The 24,784-nt window shown below is 19.8% G+C and overlaps 1 pseudogene across 1 annotated transcript; it reads left to right on the forward strand.

The window, feature by feature from the left end:
• Positions 1 to 3,285: 3,285 nt before the first annotated feature.
• On the forward strand, positions 3,286 to 4,179 carry LOC115896015 (annotated as a pseudogene). Its single transcript, XR_004056045.1, has one exon. The product of XR_004056045.1 is annotated as a 40S ribosomal protein S2 pseudogene (transcript).
• Positions 4,180 to 24,784: the final 20,605 nt, after the last annotated feature.

The raw sequence follows: 24,784 nt of genomic DNA on the forward strand, positions 1-24,784 counted from the left end.
TAGATATAATTAAAAATATAAGTATAATAGATATAATAGATTTAGGTATATAATGTAAACATAATGGATATAATAGATATAGGGAAAAAATAGAGACATAATAGATATAATAGGTATAGGTATGTAATGTAGACATAATAGATATAGGTATAAAATATAGACAGAATAAATATAACATATATAGTTATAAGATATAGACATAATAGTTATAATAGATATAGGTATCAATATAGACACAATAGATAGAGGTATAAAATATAGACATAATAGATATAATAGATATGTGTATAAAATATAGACATAATAGATATAATAGATATAGGTATAAAATATAGACATAATAAAACAATAGATATAGACATTGTAGATATAATAGACATAGGTATGAAATATAGACATAATATATATAGGTATGAAATATAGACATAATAGATACAATTGATACAGTTATAAAATATAGACATAATAGATATAATAGATATAGGTATAAAATATAGACATAATAGATATAGGTATCAAATATAGACATAATAGTTATTATAGATATAGGTATGAAATATAGATATAATAGATATAATAGATATAGGTATAACATATAGACATAATAGATGTAATTGATATAGGTATAAAATATAGATATAATTGATATAATAGATATACGTATAAAATATAGATATAATTGATACAGGCATAAAATATAGATATAATAGATATAATAGACATAAGAATAAAATATATATATAATAGACATAATGATAAAATATAAATATAATAGATAGAATAGATATAGGTATGAAATATAGATATAAGAAATATACGTATATAATATAGTTATAATAGATATATAGGTATAAATTATAGAGATAATAGAGGTACAAAATATAGACATAATACATATAATGGATATAGGTATAAAATATAGACATAATCGATATAATAGATACAGGTATAAAATATAGACATAATAGATATAATCGATATAGGTATAAAATATAGACATAATAGATATAATTGATATAGTTATAAAATATAGACATAATAGATTTAGGTATAAAATATAAACATAATAGATATAATAGATATAGGTAAAAAATATAGACAAAATAGATATAATAGATATAGGTATGAAATATAGACATAATCGATATAATAGATACAAGTATAAAATGCAGATATAATAGATATAAGTATAAAATATAGATATAATAGATATACGTATAAAAAATAGATATAATAGATACAGGTATAAAATATAGACAATAGATATAATAGATACAGGTATAAAACATAGATATAATAGATATAATTTAAAAAATATAAATATTATAGATATAATTTATATAGGTGAAAACATATGTGTAATGTATATAGGTATAAAATACGGTTATAATAGATAGAGGTATAAAATATAGACATCATAGATATAATAGATAGAGGTATAAAATGCAGACATAATAGATATAATTGATAGAGTTATAAATTATAGACATGATACATATTATAGATAGAGATATAATGTGTAGACATAATAGATTTAATATATATAGGTATAAAATGTAGACATAATAGACATAATAGATATAGTTATAAAATATAGACATAAAAGATATAATAGATTGAGTTATAAAATATAGACATAACGGATATAATAGATATAGGCCTAAAATATAGATAGTATAGATATAATAGATATAGGATTAAAATATAGACACCATAGATATATTAGACGTAGGTATAAAATATCGAAAGAATATATATAATAGATATAGGCATAGATTATGCACATAATAGATATAATAGATAGAGGTATAAAATAAAAACAAAATAGATATAATAGACAGAGGTATAAAATATAGACATAATAGATATAATAGAGGTAAAAAATATAGACATAATAGATACAATAGATAGAGGTATAAAATATAGACATAATAGATATAATAGATATAATAAATAGAGGTATAAAATATAGACGTAATAGATATAGTTGATATTGAAATAAAATATAGATATTATCGTTATAATAGAGGTAAAAAATATAGACATCATAGATATAATAGATACAGGTATGAAGTATAGACGTTATAGATATAATAGAGGTATAAAATACAGACATAATAGATATAATAGATACAGGGATAAAATATTGACATAATAGTTATAATAGATAGAGTGATAAAACACAGACATAATAGATATAAACACCATAGATATAATAGATATAGGTATAAAATATAGCCATAATAGATATAATACCCATAAGTATACAATATAGACATAATAGATGTAACATACATAGGTCTAAAATATAGACATAATAGATATAATAGATATAGGTATAAAATATAGATAAAATCGATATAATAGCTATAGGTATAGTAATATAGTTATAGATATAAAATATAGATATAATATATATAACAGATATAGGTATAAGATATAGACATAATAGATATAATGAATATGGGTGTAAAATATAGACATAATAGATATAGGTATAGAATTTAGTCATAATAGATATACTATAGTTACAAAATATAGACATAATAGATGTAATAGATATAGGTATAAAATATAGACATAATAGATATAACCGATATAGGTATTAAATGTACACATAAGAGATAGATATAAGAATAAAATATAGACATAATAGATATAATAGATATACGTATAAAATATAGACATAATAGATATAATAGATATAGGTATAAAATATGGACAAAATAGATATAATAGATATGCGTATCAAATATACACATAATAGATATAAATAGATATAGGTATAAAATATAGACATAATAGACATAATAGATATAGGTATAAAATATAGACATAATAGATATAATAGATATAGGTATAAAATATAGACATAATAGATTAAATAGATATAGGTATAAAATATAGACATAATAGATATAATAGATATAGGTATGAAATATAAACATAATAGATATAGGTATAAAATATAGACATAATAGATATAGGTGTAAAATATGGACATATTAGATATAATAATTATAGGTATAAAATATGGACATAGTAGATATAATATAGGTATAAAATATGGACATAATAGATATAATAAATATAGGTATATGATATAGACATAATAGATATAATAGATAAAGGTATAAAATATAGACATAATACATTTAATAGATATAGGTATACAACATTGATATAATAGATATAATAGGTATAGGTATGAAATATAGACATAATAGATATAATAGATATAGGTATAACATATAGACATTAGCTTCTTCTCCGAGAAAACACCAAATGGCTGATGACGCCGGTGCAGCGGGGTGGTCCGGAGGCCCTGGTGGCCCTGGGATGGGGAACCGCGGTGTCTTCCGCGGAGGTTTCGGCAGTGGCATACGGGGCCGGGGTCGCGGCAGTGGACGGGGTCGGGGCCGAGGCCGCGGAGCTCGCGGAGGCAAGGCCGAGGATGAGGAGTGGATGCCCGTCACCAAGCTGGGCCGCTTGGTCAAGGACATGAAGATCAAGTCCCTGGAGGAGATCTACCTCTTCTCTCTGCCCATTAAGGAATCTGAGATCATTGACGTTTTCTTGGGGGCCTCTCTCAAAGATGAGGTTTTGAAGATTATGCCGGTGCAGAAGCAGACCCGTGCTGGTCAGCGCACCAGGTTCAAGGCGTTTGTTGTTATCGGGGACTACAATGGCCACGTCGGCCTGGGTGTTAAGTGCTCCAAGGAGGTGGCCACCGCCATCCGTGGGGCCATCATCCTGGACAAACTCTCCATTGTCCCGGTGCGCAGAGGCTACTGGGGGAACAAGATCGGCAAGCCCCACACCGTCCCTTGCAAGGTGACAGGCCGCTGTGGCTCTGTGCTGGTGCGCCTCATCCCTGCACCCAGGGGCACTGGCATCGTCTCAGCGCCTGTGCCCAAGAAGCTGCTCATGATGGCTGGTATTGATGACTGCTACACCTCAGCCCGGAGCTGCACTGCCACCCTGGGCAACTTCGCCAAGGCCACCTTTGATGCCATCTCTAAGACCTACAGCTACCTGACCCCTGACCTGTGGAAGGAGACTGTTTTTTCCAAGTCTACCTATCAGGAATTCACTGACCACCTTGTCAAGAACCACACCAGAGTCTCCGTGCAGCGGACCCAGGCTCCAGCTGTGGCTACAACATAGGCTTTTTATAAAAGAAAAAAAAAGTGAATTAAGTCTGTTAAAAAAAAAAAAGATATAGACATAATAGATACAAGAGATACAGGTATAAAATATAGACAGATACCATAGATATAGATATAAAATATAGACATAATAGATATAGGTATAAAATATAGACATATTAGATATAATAATTATAGGTATAAAATATAGACATAATAGATATAATAGATATAGGTATAAAATATAGACATAATAGATATACATATAAAATATAGACAAAATAGATTTAATAGATATAGGTATAAAATAATAGACAAAATAGATATGATATATATAGGTATAAAATATAGACATAATAGATATGCAAGATATAGATATAAAATATAGACAAAATAGATATAATAGATATAGGTATAAAATATAGACATAATAGTTATAACAGATATAGTTATAAAATATAGACATAATAGTTATAATAGATATAGGAATAAAATATAGACATATTAGATATAGGTACAATATTTAGACATAATAGATATAATAGATATAGGTATAAAATATAGACATAATAGATATAATAGAAATAGGTATAAAATGTGGATATAATAGATATAATAGATATAGGTATAAAATATAGAAATAATAGACATAGGTATAAAATAGAGACATAATAGATAAAGGTATAAAATAGAGACATAATAGATATAATAGATATAGTTATAAAATATAGACGTAATAGATGTAGGTATAAAATATATACATTATAGATGAAATAGATATAGGTATAAAATATAGACATAATAGATATAATAGATATAGGTATAAAATATAGACCTAATAGATATAATAGATAGAGGTATAAAATATAGACATAATAGACATAATAGCTACAGGTAGAAAATATAGATATAATAGATATCATAGATAGAGACATAAAATATAAACAAATTAGATATAATAGATAGAGTTATAAAACATAGACATCATAGATATAATAGATAGAGGTATAAAATATAGAGATAAGAGATATAATTGATAGAGGTATAAATTATACATATAATAGATATAATAGAGTTATAAAATGTAGACATAATAGATATAATAGATATAGTTATAAAATGTAGACATAATAGACATAATAGATAGAGGTATAAAATGTAGACATAAAAGATGTAATAGATAAAGGTATAAAATATAGACATAATAGATATAATAGATATAGGTATAAAATATAGATAGAATAGATATAATAGATATAGGATTAAAATATAGACACAATAGGTATAATAGACAGAGGTATAAAATATCGAATGAATATATATAATAGATATAGGTATAAATTATGCACATTATAGATATAATAGATAGAGGTATAAAATAAAAACAAAATAGATATAATAGATAGAGGTATAAAATATAGACATAATAGATATAATACATATAATAGACAGAGGTATAAAATATAGGCATAATAAATATAAGAGATATAACAGATAGAGTTATAAAATATAGACACAATAGATATAGTAGATATTGAAATAAAATATAGACATTATCGATATAATAGAGGTAAAAAATATAGACATCATAGATATAAGAGATAGAGGTATGAAGTATAGACGTTATAATTATAATAGAGGTATAAAATATAGACATAATAGATATAAGAGAGGTATAAAATATAGACATAATAGATATAATAGATAGAGGGAAAAAACATAAACATAATAGTTATAATAGATGGAGATATAAAATATAGACATAGTAGATATAATCCATATAGGTATTAAATAAACACATAATAAATATAATATATATGGTAATTAAATAGAGACATAATATATGAAATATATAGATATAAAATATAGACATAACAGATATAATGGATATACGTATACATTATAGACATAATAGATATAATAGAGATATAAAATACAGACAAAATAGATATAGGTACACAATATAGACATAATAAATATAATATATTGAGGTATAAAATATACACATAATAGACATAATAGATATAGGAATAAAATATAGACATAATAGACATAATAGATAAAGGTATAAAATATGGACATAATAGATATAATAGATATACGTATAAAATATACACATAATAGATATAGATAGATATAGGTATAAAATATATACATAATAGATATAATAGATATAGGTATTAAATATACATATAATAAATATAGGTATAAAATATAGATATAATAGATATAATAGATATAATAGATATGTAAAAAATATAGATGTGATAGATATCGGTATAAAATATAGATATAATATATATAGCTATAAAATATAGAGAAAATAGATGTAATAGATATAGGTATAAAATAAAGACATAATAGATATAATAGATAATAGTTATAAAATATAGACATATGAGATATAATAGATATAGGTATAAAATATAGACATAATAGATATAATAGATATGATTATAAAATATAGACATATGAGATATAATAGATATAGGTATAAAATATAGACATAATAGATATAATAGATATATGTAGAAAATATAGACATAGTAGATATAATAGATAGAGGTATAAAATATATACACAATAGATATAATCGATATAGTTACAAAATATAGACATAATAGACATAGGTTTAAAATATAGATAAAATAGATATAATAGATATAGCTATAAAATATAGACAGAATAGTTATAGGTATAAAATATGGACATAATAGATATAATAGATATAGGTATAAAAGACAGACATAATAGATGTAATAGATATACGTATAAAATATAGCCATAAAACGTATAATAAATGTAGGTATAACATACAGACATATTAGGTATAATAGATATAGGTATAAAATATATACAAAATAGGTACAATAAATACAGATATAAAACATAGACATAATATATATAATAGACATAGGCATAAAATATAGATACAATAGATATAGGTATGAAATATAGATATAATAGATATGATAGATACATGTATAAAATATAGATATAATAGATATAATGGATATAGGTATAAATGTACATATAATAGATACAGATAAAAATATAGATATAAGAGATATAATAGATATAGGTGTAAAATATAGATTTAATAGATAAAGGTATAAAATATAGAGAAAAGAGTTATAATAGACGGAGAGATAAAATATAGAAAATAGAAAATATAATACATTTAGGTATTAAATATAGACATAATAAATATTATAGATAAATTAATAAAATAGAGACATAATAGATATAATAGATATAGGTATAAAATATAGACATAAGAGATATAATAGTTATATGTATAAAATATAGATATAATAGATATAATAGATATAGATATAAAACAGAGACACAATAGATATAGGCACACAATATAGACATAATAGATATAATAGATTTAGGTATAAAATATACACATAATAGATAAAATAGATATAGGTATAAAGTATAGACAGATATAGTAGATATAAGTATAAAATACAGATAGATACAAAAGATATAAGTAGAAAATATAGACATAATATATATAATAGATATAGTTATAAAATATGGATATCATAGATACAGATATTGGTATAAAATATAGATATAACAGATATAATGGACATAGGTATAAAATATAGATATAATAGATATAGGTATAAAATATACTTATATTAGATATAATAGATATAGTTATAAAATATAGATATAATAGATATAATACACATAGGTATAAAAATAGATATAATAGATGTCGTTATAAAATATAGATATAATATATATAATAGATATAGGTAAAAAATAAAGACATAATATATATAGGTATAAAATAGAGACATCATAGATATAGGTATAAAATATAGACATAATACTTATACCTATAAAATATAGACATAACATTTATAATAGATATCGGTATAAAATACAGACATAATAGATATAATAAATATAGGTATAAAATATAGCCATAAGAGATATAATAGATATAGGTATAAAATATAGACATAATAAATATAGGTATAATATTTAGACATAATAGATATAATAGATATAGGTATAAAATGTAGACATAATAGATATATTAGATATAAGTATAAAATATACACATATCAGATATAATAGACACAGGTATATAATATAGATATAATACATATGAGCATGAAATATAGATATAATAGATATAATACACATAGGTATAAAAAGTAAATATAATATATATAGGTATAAAATATAGATATAATGGATATAACAGATGTAGGTATAAAATATAGACATAATAGATATAATAGATATTGTTATAAAATATAGACATAATAGATATACTAGATACGGGTATAAAATATAGATATAAGATATATACGTATAAAATACAGAAAAAATAGATATAATAGATAAAGGTATAAAATATAGACATAAAGTATATAATAGATATAGACATAATAGATATAATAGTTATAGGTATAAAATATAAACATAATAGATATATTAGATATAGGTATACAATATAGACATAATAGATATAATAGACAGTTATAAAATCTAGACATAATAGATATAATAGATATAGGTATAAAATATAGACATAAAAGATACAGGTATAAAATATAGAAATAATACATATAATAGACAAAGGTGTAAAATGTAGACATTATAGATATAGGTATAAAATATAGTAATGATAGATATAGGTTTAAAATATAGAAATAATATATATAATAGATATAGGTATAAAATAAAGACATAATAGATGTAGGAATAAAATACAGACATCATAGATAAAGGTATAAAATATAGACATAATAGATATACCTATAAAATATAGACATAACAGTTATAATAGATATAGGTATAAAATATAGACATAATAGATATAATAGACACAGGTATATAATATGGATATAATAGATATAAGCATAAAATATACATATAATAGGTATAACAGATATACGTATAAAAAATAGATATAATAGATACAAGTATAAAATACAGACCATAGATATAATAGATATATGTAGAAAATATAGATATAATAGATATAATTATAAAAAATATAAATATAAATGATATAATAGATATAGGTAAAAAACATAGATAAAATGTATATAGGTATAAAATATGTTTATAATAGATATAGTTATAAAATATAGATATAATAGATATAATAGATAGAGTTATAAAACACAGACATGATAGATATAATAGATATAGGAAGAAAATAGAGACCTAATAGATATAATAGATATAGGTATAAAATATAGAAATAATAGATATGATAGAAATAGGTATAAAATATAGACAAGATAGATATAATAGATATAGGTATAAAATATAGACATAATAGATATAATATAGGTATAAAATATAGATATATATAGGTATAAAAAATAGTTATAATAAATATAGGTATAAAATATAGACATTAGAGATATAACAGATATAGGTATAAAACACAGAAACAATGGATACGATATATATGGGTATAAAATGTAGACATAATACTTATGATAAATATAGGTATAAAATATAGACATACTAGATATAATAGATATAGGTATAAAATATAGACATATTAGATATAATAGATATAGGTATAAAATATAGACATAATAGATATGGGAATAAAATATCGACATAATAGATATAATAGATATAGGTATAAAGTATAGACATAAAAGATATAATGGATATAGGTATAAAATAGAGACATAATAGATATAATATATAAGGGTAAAAAATATAGAAATAATAGATATAACAAATATAGGTATAAAATATAGGCATAAGAGATATAAGAGATACAGGTATAAAATATAGACATAAAAGATATAATACATATACGTATAAAATATAGACATCATAGATATAACAGATATAGTTATAAAATGTAGACATAATAGATATACTAAATATAGGTATAAAACATAGACATAATAGATGTAATACATATAGGTATAAAATATAGCCGTAAGAGATATAATAGATATAGGTATAAAATATAGACATATTAGATATAGGTATAAAAATTAGACATAATAGATATGATAGATATAGGTATGAAATACAGACATAATAGATATTATAGATATAGGTATAAAATATAGACACAATATATGAAATACACATAGGAATAAATACAGACATAATAGATACAATAGATATCGGTATAAAATATAGACATAAAAGATATAATAGATAGGGGTATAAAACGTAGACACAATAGATATAGATATAAAATATAGACATAATAAATGTAGGTATAATATTTAGACATAATAGAAATAATAGATATAGGTATAAAATATAGAAATAATAGATATATTAGATATAGGTATAAAATATGCACATAATAGATATAATAGACACAGGTATATAATATGGATATAATAGATATAAGCATAAAATATACATATAATAGGTATAACAGATATACGTATAAAAAATAGATATAATAGATACAAGTATAAAATACAGACCATAGATATAATAGATATAGGTAGAAAATATAGATATAATAGATATAATTATGAAAAATATAAATATAAATGATATAATTGATATAGGTAAAAAACATAGATAAAATGTATATAGGTATAAAATATGGTTATAATAGATATAGGTATAAATTATAGAAAAATAGATATAATACATATAGGTATAAAATATAGACACAATAGATATAATAGATATAGGTATAAAATATAGATATAGATATTAAATATAGATATAAGAGATAAAGATATAGGTATAAAATATAGATATTATGGATATAATAGATATAAGAATAAAATATAGGTATAAGAGATATCGCTGTGACATATAGACACAATAGATATAGATATAGGTTTAAAATAAAGATAAAATAGATATAGGTACAAAAAATAGATATAATAGATATAATGTATATAGGTATAAAATATAGACATAATAGATGTAATAGATACAGATAAAATATAGACATAATAGATATAATAGATATAGGTATAAAATATAGACATAATAGATATACTAGATATAGGTATAAAATATAGACATCATATATATCATAGATATACGTATACAATATAGACATAATAGATATAATAGATAAAGGTATAAAATATAGACATAATAGATATAATGAATATAGGTATAAAATATAGACATAAGAGATATGATAGATATAGTTATAAAATATGGACATAATAGATATAATAGATATAAGTAGAAAATATAGACATCACAGATATAATAGATATAGGTATAAAATGTAGACATAAAAGATATAATAGATATAGGTATAAAATATAGACATAATAGATATAAAGATATTGGTTTAAAATATAGACAATGCATACAGAGATAAAAAATATAGAAAATAGATATAATAGATATAGGTATCAAATATAAACATAATAGATATAGGTATAAAATGTAGACATAATAGATACCAATGATATAGGTATAAAATATGGACATAATAGATATAGGTATCAAATAAAGATATAATAGATATAGGTATAAAATATGGATATAATATATATAATAGATATAGTTATAAAATATGGATATCATAGATACAGATATTGGTACAAAATATAGATATAATAGATATAATGGTTATAGGTATAAAATATAGATATAATAGATATAGGTATAAAATATAGAAATAATAGATATAATCGATATAGGCATACAATATAGACATAATAGATATAATACATATAGGTATAAAATGTAGACATAATAGATATAATAGATATAGGTATGAAGTATATACATAACAGATATAATAGATACTGGTATAAAATATAGACATAATGGACACAATAGATATAGGTATAAAATATAGATATAATAGATATAGGCATGAAATATAGATATAATAAATATATTAGATAAAGGTATAAAATATACATATAATAGATATACGTATAAAATATAGATATAATAGTTATAATTGATACAGGTATAAAATATAGATATAATAGGTATAGGTATAAAATAAAGATATAATAGATATAATAGATACAGGAATAAAATATAGATATAGTAGATATAATTATAAAAAATAAAAATAATAGATATAATAGATGTAGGTATAAAATATAGGCATAATAGATATGGGTAAAAATATAAACATAATAGATATAATATTTATAAAATATAAATATAACAGATAAAATATATATAGGTATAAAATATTAATATAATAAATGTAGTTATAAAATATAGACATAATAAGTATAATATAGATAGGTATAAAATATAGACATAATAGATATAATCCAAATACCTATAAAATATACACATAGTGGATATAATAGATATAGGTATAAAATATCGACATAATATATATATGTATAAAATATAGACATAATAGATATAATAGATATAGGTGTGAAATGTAGACATAATAGATATAGTTATAAAATATAGATATAATAGATATAATATATATAGGTATAAAATATAGAAATAATAGATAACATAGACATAGGTCTGAAATACAGATATAATAGATATAGGTAGAAAATATAGATATGATAGATACAGGTATAAAATATAGACATAATTGATATAATAGATAGAGGTATAAAATATAGATAAAATAGATATAGGTATAATATATAGATATAATGGATATAATAGATATACGTATAAAATATAGATACAATAAATACCGGTATACAATATAGATATAATAGATACAATAGATACAGATATAAAATATAGACATAATAGATAAAATTATAAAACATAAATATAATAGATATAATAGATATAGGTATAAAATATAGATATAATATATAGTTATAAAATATAGTTATAATAGATATAGTTATAAAATATGGATATAATAGATATAATAGATATAGTTATAAAACACAGACATAATAGATATAATAGATATAATATATACACATAATAGATATAATAAATATAGGTATAAAATATAGACATAATAGATATAATATAGGTATAAAATATAGATATACATAGGTTTAAAAAATAGTTATAATAGATATAGGTATAAAATATAGACATTAGAGATATAACAGATATACATAATTGATATAATATGTATAGGTATGAAATATAGACATAACAGTTATAGCTATAAAATACAGACATAATAGATATAATAGATATAGGTATAAAATATAGACATGTTAGATATAATAGATATAGGTATAAAATATAGACAGAGTAGATATAATAGATATAGCTATAAAATATAGACAAAATGGATATAATAGATATAGGTATAAAATATAGACATAATAGATATAAAAGATATAGGTATAAAATATAGACATAATAAATATAGGTATTAAATATAGACATAATAGATATAATAGAAATAAGTATAAAATATAGACATAATAGATATAATAGATAAAGGTATCAAATAGAGACCTAATAATTTTAATAGATATAGGCATAAAATATTGTCTTAAAAGATATAATCCATATAGGTATACAATATAGACATAATAAATGTATAAAATATAAACATAAAAGATAAATATAGGTCAAAAATATAGACCTAATAAATATAATAGATATAGTTACAAAATATGGACATAATACATATAGGTATAACTCGTAATACAAACGGAGTTGATCAGAAAGTAGGCTAGAAGAATTCTGTGGCAGATCTTTAAAAGAGCAACATTTCCTCAAAGTAAACATCTTCTAGGGATCTGTATGAAAGATAATACCATAAAAAAAAAAAAAAGGCTAACCTTCAAATTGTACAGTAACTATTTGTATTTACTCAAACAACAAATTTGTAATAATCAGGTAATACTTTAATAAAATAAAAAAAAAACAAAAAAAAAAAAAAAAAAAAAAAAAAAAAATATAGACATCATAGATGTAATAGGTATAGTTATAAAATATAAACATACTAGATATAGATATAAAATATAGATACAATATATATAATAGATATAGTTATAAAATATAGACATAATAGATATAGTTATAAGATACAGACATAATAGATATAATAGATATAGGTATAAAATATAGATACAATAGTTATAATAGATATAGGCATAAAATATAGATATAATAGATATTATATACATACGTATAAAATATATGTATAATAGATAAAATCGCTATAATAAATATTGGCATAAAATACAGATATAATAGATAGAATAATATAGGTATAAAGTTTACATGTAATACATATAATAGAAACAGGTAAAAAATATAGATATAATAGATATAGGTATAAAATATAGACATATTAAATATCATAGATATAGGTATAAAATATAGACAAAACAGATACAATAGTTATAGGTATAAAATAAAGACATAATAGATATAGATATAAAATATACACATAATACATATAGGTATAAAATATAGACATATTAGATATAATTATGGGTATAAAATATAGATATAAAAGATATAATAGATATAGGTATAAAACACAGACAAAATAGTTATAATTGTTAAAGGTATAAATTACAGACATGATAAATATAGATATAAAATACAGACATAATAGATTTATCAGATATAGGTAAAAAAATAGACATAAGAGATATAATAGATATACGTATAAAATACAGACAAAAGATAAAATAGATATAGGTATGAAATATAGACATAATAGATATACGTATAAAATATAGACAAAATCGATATAGGTATAAAATATAGACATAGATATAATAGATATAGGCATAAAATATAGACATAATGGATATAATAGATATAGGTATAAAATATAGACATAATAGATATAATAGATATAGGTATAAAATATAGACATAATAGATATAATAGATATGGGTGTAAAATATAGACATAATAGATATAATAGATATAGGAATAAAATATAGACATAATTGAAATAGGTATAAAATACAGGCAAAATAGATATAAAAGATATAGGTATAAAATATAGACAATAAATATAATAGATATATGTATAAGATATAGACATATTAGATATAATAGATATAGGTATAAAATATAGACATAGTAGATATAATAGATATAGGTATAAAATATATACAAAATAGATAACGGTATAAAATGTAGACATAATATATATAATAGATATAGGTATAAAATATAGACATAATTGATATAATACTTATAGGTATAAAATATAGACATAACAGATATAGGCATAAAATTTAGACATAATAGATATAATAGATATAGGTATAAAATATAGACATATTAGATATAATAGATATAGGTATAAAATATACACAGAGTAGATATAATAGATATAGGTATAAAATATAGACATAATAGATATAATAGATATATGTATAAGATATATACATAATCAATATAATAGATATAGGTATAAAATGTAGACATAATAGATATAATAGATATAGGTTTAAAATACAGACATAATGGATATAATAGATATAGGAATAAAATACAGACATGATTAAAATAGTTATAAAATATAGACAAAATAGATATAATAAATAATTGTATAAAATATAGACATAATAGATACAATAGATATATGTATAAGATATTGACATTATTGATATAATAGATATAGATATAAAATATAGACAAAATAGATATAATAGGTATAGGTATGAAATACAGACATAATAGATATAATAGAAATATGTATAAGATGTAGACATAATAGATAAAATAGATATAGGTAGAAAATATAGACAAAATGGATATAATAGAGGTATAAAATATAGACATAATAGATATAATAGATATAGATATAAATATAGACATAATAGATATAGGTATAAAATATAGACATATTAGATATAATAGTTATAGGTATGAAATATGGACATAATAGATATAGGTATAAAATATAGACATAATAGATATAATAGATAGAGGTATAAAATATACACATAGTAGATATAATAGATATAGGAATAAAATATAGACATAATCAATATAATAGATATAGGTATAATATATAGACATAATTGATATAATAGATATAGGTATAAAACATAGACATAACAGATATAGGTATAAAATATAGAGAAAAAACATAAAAAACATATAAGTATAAAATATAGACATGTTAGATATAATAGACATAGTTATAAAATAAAGAAAGAGTGGATATAATAGATATAGGTATAAAATATAGACATAATGGATATAATAGATATAGGTATAAAATATAGACTTAATAGATATAATAGATATAGGTATAAAATATAGACATAATAGATATACATATTAAATATAGACATAGTAGATATAATAGGAATAGGTATATAGACATAATTGATATAATAGATATAGGCATTAAATATAGACATAATAATTATAATGGATATAGGTATAAAATATAGACATAATAGATATAGGTACAAAATATAGACATAATGGTTATAATAGATAAAGGTATGAAATAGAGACATAACAGATATAATAGATAATGGTTTCAAATAAATACATAATAGATATAATAGATATAGGTGTAAGTTATAGACATAATAGTTATAGGTATAAAATATAGACATAAAATTTATAATATGTATAGGGATAAAATATAGACATAATAGACATAATAGATATAGGTATAAAATACAGACTTAATAGATATAGTAGATATAAGTATAATATAGATAATAGATATACGTTTAAAATGCAGACAAAATGGATATAACAGATATAGGTATAAAATATAAACATAATATATATAATAGATATAAGTATAAATTATAGACATAATAGATGTAATAGATATAGGTATAAAATATAGACATAATAGATATAATATACATAGGTATAAAATATAGTTATAATAGCTATAGGTATAAAATACAGATATAATAGATATAATAGATATAGGTGTAAAATATAGACATAATCGATATAATAGATATGGGTATAAAATATAAATAAAATAGATATAGGTATAAAATATAGACATAACAGAAAAAAGAGATATACGTATAAAATATAGACACAATAGATATAGTTATAAAATGTAGACATTATAGATATAATATAGGTGTAAAATATAGACATAATATATAGAATAGATATAGGTATAAGATAGAGATATAATGGATATAGGTATCAAATATAGATATAATGGATATAGGTATAAAACAGATATTGTCGATATAATAGATATAGGTATAAAATATAGACATAGTACATATAATAGATATATGAATAAAATATAGACATAATAGATATAATATATAAAGATGTAAAATATAGACATAAGAGGTATAATAGATATTGGTATAAAATATTTACATTATCGATATAGGTATCAAATATAGACATAATAGATATAATAGATATAGGTATAAAATATAGACATAATAGAAATAATAGATATATGTATAAGATATTGTCATGATCGATATAATAGATATAGGTATAAAATATAGACATAATAGATATAATAGATATAGGTATAAAATATAGACATAATCGATATAATAGATATAGGTATAATATATAGACATAATCGATATAATAGATATAGGTATAAGATATAGACATAATCGATATAATAGATATAGTTAGAAAATATAGACATAATAGATATAATAGACATAGGTATAAAATATAGACATAATAGATATAATAGATACAGATATAAAATATAGACATAATACATAAAATAGGTATAAGTATAAAATATAGACATAATAGATATAATAAATATAGGTATAAAGTGTTGACTTAATAGATATAGGTATACATATAGACATAATAGTTATAATAGATATAGCTATAAAATACAGACATAATACATATAATAGATATAGGTATAAAATATAGAAATAGCAGATAGAGGTATAAAATATAGATATAATGGATATAATAAATATAGGTATAAAATATAGATATAATAGATACCATAGATATAGGTATAAAATATAGATATAATACATATTGTTATCAAATATAGATATAATAGATATAATAGACATAGGTATAAAATATGGATATAATATATATAATAGATGTAGGTATATAATATAGATATAATAGATATAGTTATAAAATATATTTATAATAGATATAATAGACATAGTTATAAAATATAGATATAATAGATATAGTACACATAGGTATAAATAATTGATATAATAGATATAGGTATAAAATATAGATGTAATAGATATAATAGATGTAGGTATAAAATATAGACATAATAGATATAATAGATATTGGTATGAAATACAGACATAATAAATATAATAGATATATGTATAAAATATAGACATAATAGATATGATATATATAGGTATAAAATATAGGTATAAAAGATATAATAGATACAGGTATAAAATATAGATATAATAGACTAAGGTATAAAATATAGATATAATAGATATAATAGATAAAGTTATAAAATATAGATATAATATATATAATAGAAATAGAAATAAAATATAGATATAGTAGATATGTATAGGTATAAAATATATATATAATGGATATAATAGATATAGGCATAAAATATAGATATATCAGATATAGCTATAAAATATAGACACAATAGATATTGATATAGGTATAAAATAAAGATAGACACAGGTATAAAAAACAGATATAAAAGATATAGGTATAAAATATAGACATAATAGATATAATAGAAATAGGTATAAAATATAGACATAAAAGATATAATACATATAGGTAAAAATATAGACACAATAGATATTATAGATAAAGGTAAAAAATATAGACATAATAGATATAATAAATATAGGTATAAAATATAGACATAAGAGATATAATAGATATAGGTATAAAATATAGACATAATAGATATAGGCATAAAATAGAGACATAATAGATATAATAGATATAGTTATAAAATATAGACGTAATAGATATTATAGATATAGGTATAAAATATAAACATAATAGATATAATAGATATGGGTATAATATAGAGACATAATAGATATAATAGATATAGCTATGAAATACAGACATAATAAATATAATAGATATAGGTATAAAATATAGACATAATAGATATGATATATATATGTATAAAATAAAAACACAATAGATATGATAGATATCGGTATAAAAAACAGATATAATAGATATAATAGAAATAGGTATAAAATATAGATATAATAGATATAGGTATAAAACATGGACATTATAGATATAATAGATACAGGTATAAAATATAGATATAATAGATATAGGTAAAAAATATAGATATAATAGATATAGTAGACATAATAGATATAATAGATATAGATATAAAATATTGATACAATAGCTATAATGGATATGGTTATCAAATATACATATAATAGATATACGTATAAAATATAGATATAGTGGATAAAATAGATATAGGTATGTAATATAGACATAATAGATATAATAGATATCGGTAAAAAATGTAGACATGATAGATATATGCATATATAATAGATATATTATAATATATTATATTATATAAGTATTATAGATATAGGTATAAAATATAGATATAATAGATATAATTATAAGAAATATAAATATAGACGACATAATTGATATAGGCAAGAAATATATATATAATGTATATAGATATAAAATATGGTTATAATAGATATCGTTTAAAATATAGATATAATATATATAATAGATATAGGGACAAAATATAGACATAAAAGATATAATTGACAGAGTTATAAAATATAGACTTAATAGATATAATAGATAGAGGGATAAAATATAGACATAATAGATATAATAGATATTGGTATAAAATACAGACATAATAGATGTAATAGATATAGGTATAAAATATAGACATAATAGATATATTAGATTTACGTATAAAATATAGACGTAATAGATATAGGTATAAAATATAGACATAATAGGTATAATAGATGTAGGTATGTAATAGAGACATAACAGACATAATAGATATAGCTATAAAATATAGACATAACAGATATAATAAATATACGTATAAACTATAGACATAATAGATATAATAGATATAGGTATATAATATAGACATAATATATATGATAGATATAGGTATAAAATATACACAGATATAATAAATATAGGTAAAAAATATAGACAGAATAGATATAATAAACACAGGTATAAAATACAGACAAAATAGGTATGATAGGTACAGATGTAAAATATAGATATAATAGATATAGGTATAAAATATTGATATAATAGATATGATAGATATAGGTAAAAAAGGTAGACATAATGGATATAATATATATAGGAATAAAGTATAGACAGATATAATAGCTATAGGTATAAAATGTAGACATAATACAGGTATCAAATATAATACAGGAACAAAATACAGATATAATAGATATAATAGACATAGGAATAAAATATAAATAGATATATGTATAAAATATAGATATAATATAGATATAGGTATAAAAAATAGATGTAATAGAGATAGGTATAAAATATAGATATAATAGATATAGGTGTAAAATATAGACATAATCGATATAGCAGATATAGGTATAAAATATAGACATAGTATAATAGATACAGGTATAAAATATAGATAAAATAGATATAGGTATAAAATATAGATATTATAGATATAATATAGTTATAAAATGCAGATATAATAGATATAGTTATATAATATAAATATAATAAATATAATAGACATAGGTATAAAACATAGACATAATAGACATAGGTATAAAATATAGACATAATGAATATAATAGATATAGGTATTAAATAGAGACATAATAGATATAATAGATATAGGTAAAAAATATAATACATATAGGTATAAAATACAGGCATAATAGATACTATAGATATAGGTATAAAATATAGACAGGTATAGGTATAAAATAGAGACCTAATAGATATAATAGACATAGGTATAAAATATAGACATAATGGATATAACAGACATAGGTATGAAATATAGACATAATAGATATAATAGAGGTATAAAATATAGACATAATATATAAAATATTTACAGGTATAAAATGTAGCCATAATAGATATAATATATATAAAATATAGACATAATAGATATAATATAGGTATGAAATACAGACATAGGTATAGGTATAAAATAGAGATATAATAGATATAATAGATAAAGGTATAAAATATAGACATAATATATATAGTTATAAAACATAGACATAATAAATATAATGGATAGAGATAGAATATATAGACATAATATATATAGGTATAAAATATAATAGATATAATAGAGGTATAAAATATAGACACAATATATATAATAGATATTGGTATGAAATATAGACATAATAGATATAGGTATAAAATATAGACATAATAGATAAAAGTATAAAATATAGACATTATAGATATAATAGAGGTATAAAATATAGACATAATAGATATAATTGATATAGTTATAAAATATAGACATAATAGATATAATAAATATAGATATAAAATATAGACAAAATAGATATAAGTACACAATATAGACATAATAGATATAATAGATTAAGGTATAAAATATACAGATAAGAGATATAATAGATATAGGTATAAAATGTGGACATATTTGACATAATTGATATAGATATAAATTATAGATATAATAGATGTAATAGATATAGGTAAAAAATATAGACAGAATAGATATAATACACATAGGTATAAAATATAGATAAAATAGATATAATAGATACAGGTGTAAAATATAGATATAGTAAATATAGGTATAAAATATAGACGTAATAGATATAATAGAAATATGTATAAAAAATAGATATAATAGATATAGATATAAAATATAGATATAATAGATATAATAGATACAGGTATAAAATAAAGATATAATAGATATAATAGATATATATATATAAAATATAGACATAAGAGATATAATAGATATAGGTATAAAATATAGACATAATAGATATAATATATAGAGGTATAAAAAATAGACATAATAGATATAATAGATAAGTATTAAATATAGACGTAAAAGATATAAAAGATATAGGTATAAGAAATAGAAATTATAGATATAGGTATAAAATATACACATAATAGATATAATAGATATAGGTATAAAATATACACATAATAGATATAATAGATATAGGTATAAAATAAGGACCTGATAGATATAATAAATACAAGTACAAAATATATACTTAATAGATATAGGTATAAAATATAGAAAGAATATATATAACAGATTCAGTTATACATTAAAGATATAATAGTTATAACAGATATAGGTAAAAAATCTAAACATAATAGGTATAGGTATAAAACATAGATATAATAGATATAATAGATATAGGTACAAAATATAGATATAACAGATACAATAGGTATAGGTATCAAATATAGACATAATAGATATCGGTATAAAATATAGTCAGAATAGATATAACAGATATAGATCTAAAATATAGACATAATAGTTATAACACATATAGGTATAAAATATAGATATAATATATATAGGTATAAAATATAGACATAATACACATAATAGATACAGATATAAAATGTAGACATAACAGATATAATATACATACGTATAAAATATATGCATAATAGATATAATAGTTATAGTTATAAAATATAGACATAATAGATATAATAGATATAGGTACAAAATATATATATAATACACGTAATACATTTAGGTATAATATACAGACATAATAGGTATAGGTATAAAATATAGACATAATAGATATAATATGTATAGGTATAAAATATAGACATAACAGATAAAATATATATATAAAATATAGACATAATAGATATAATAGATATAGGTATGAAACATAGACATAATTGATATACGTATAAAATATAGACATAATAGATGCAATCTCTATAGGTATTAAATATTGACATAATAGGTATAGTTATAAAATATAGATATAATATATATAATAGATATAGGTATAAAATATAGATGTAATATTTATAATAGATATAGTTATAAAATATAGTAATAATAGATATAATAGATATAGGTATAAAATATAGACATAATACATATAGATAAAAAATATAGACAGCAGATATAATAGACATAGGTGTCAAATACAGACATAATAGTTGTAGGTATAAAATACATACATAATAGGTACCATAGATATAGGTATAAAATATAGACAAAATAGATACCATAAATTTAGTTATAAAATATACACATAATAGATATAGGTATCAAATATAGATTTAACAGATATATTATATACAGGTATAAAATACAGATATAATATATATAATAGATATAGGTATAAAATATACATATAATGGATGTAGATATAGGTATAAAATATATATATAATAGATATAATAGATATAGGTATAAAATATAGATATAATAGATATAGGTATAAAATATACATATAATATGTATAATAGATATAGGTAATAAATATAGATATAATAGATATAATACATATAGGTATAAAATACAGATATAATCGATGTAGGTATAATATATAGATATAATGGATATAATAGGTATAGGTAAAAAATACAGACATAATAGATATACTAGATATAGGTTTAAAATATAGACATTATAGGTATAATGCATATAGGTATAAAATATAGACATAATAGATATAATAGATATCGGTGTAAAATATAGACATAATAGATATAATATTTATAGGTATAAAATGAAGACATAATACATATAATAGATACCGGTATAAAATATAGATATCATATACGTTTAAAATTTAGACATAATAGATAGAATAGATATAGGTATAAAAAATAGACATAATATATATAATACATATTCGAATAAAATATAGACATAGTAGATATAACAGATAGATGTATAAAATGTAGACATAATAGATATGATAAGTATAGGTATAAAATATAGACATAATAGATACAATAGATATAAATATAAAGTATATACATAATAGATATAATAGATATACGTATAAAATATAGACATAGTAGATATAATAGATAGAGGTATAAAATATAGACATAATAGATATAATCGATATAGGTATGAAATATAGACATAATAGACATAGGTATAAAATATAGACATAATAGATATAATAGATATAGGAATAAAATATAGACATAATAGTCATAGGTATAAAATATGGACATAAAAGATATCATAGATAGAGGTATGAAATAGAGACATAATAGATATAGTTATAAATTATGAACAAAATAGATATAAAAGATATAGTCATAAAATATAGACATAATAGTTATAGATAAAGGTATAAAATATGGACATAATAGATATAGGTATAAAATATAGAAGTAGTTGATATAACAGATATAAGTACAGAATATAGACATAATAGACATAATAGGTATAGGTCTAAAATATGGACATAATAGATATAAACGATAAAGTTTTAAAATATAGTCATAATAGATATAGGTATAAAATATAGACATAATAGATATAAGAGATATAGGTAGAAAATATAGACATAATAGACATAGGTATAAATTACAGACATAATAGGTATAATATATATAGGTATACAATATTGACATAATAGTTATACTTATAAAATAAGGATATGATAATTATAATAGATATATTTATAAAATATAGATACAATAGTTATAATAGATATACGAATAAAATATAGACACAATACATGTAATATATATAGGTATAAAATATAGACATAATATATATAAGAAAAAATATAGACATAATAGATACA

The sequence above is a fragment of the Rhinopithecus roxellana genome, unplaced genomic scaffold (genome assembly GCF_007565055.1).
Source record: "Rhinopithecus roxellana isolate Shanxi Qingling unplaced genomic scaffold, ASM756505v1 contig439, whole genome shotgun sequence".
NCBI classification, from domain to species: domain Eukaryota; kingdom Metazoa; phylum Chordata; class Mammalia; order Primates; family Cercopithecidae; genus Rhinopithecus; species Rhinopithecus roxellana.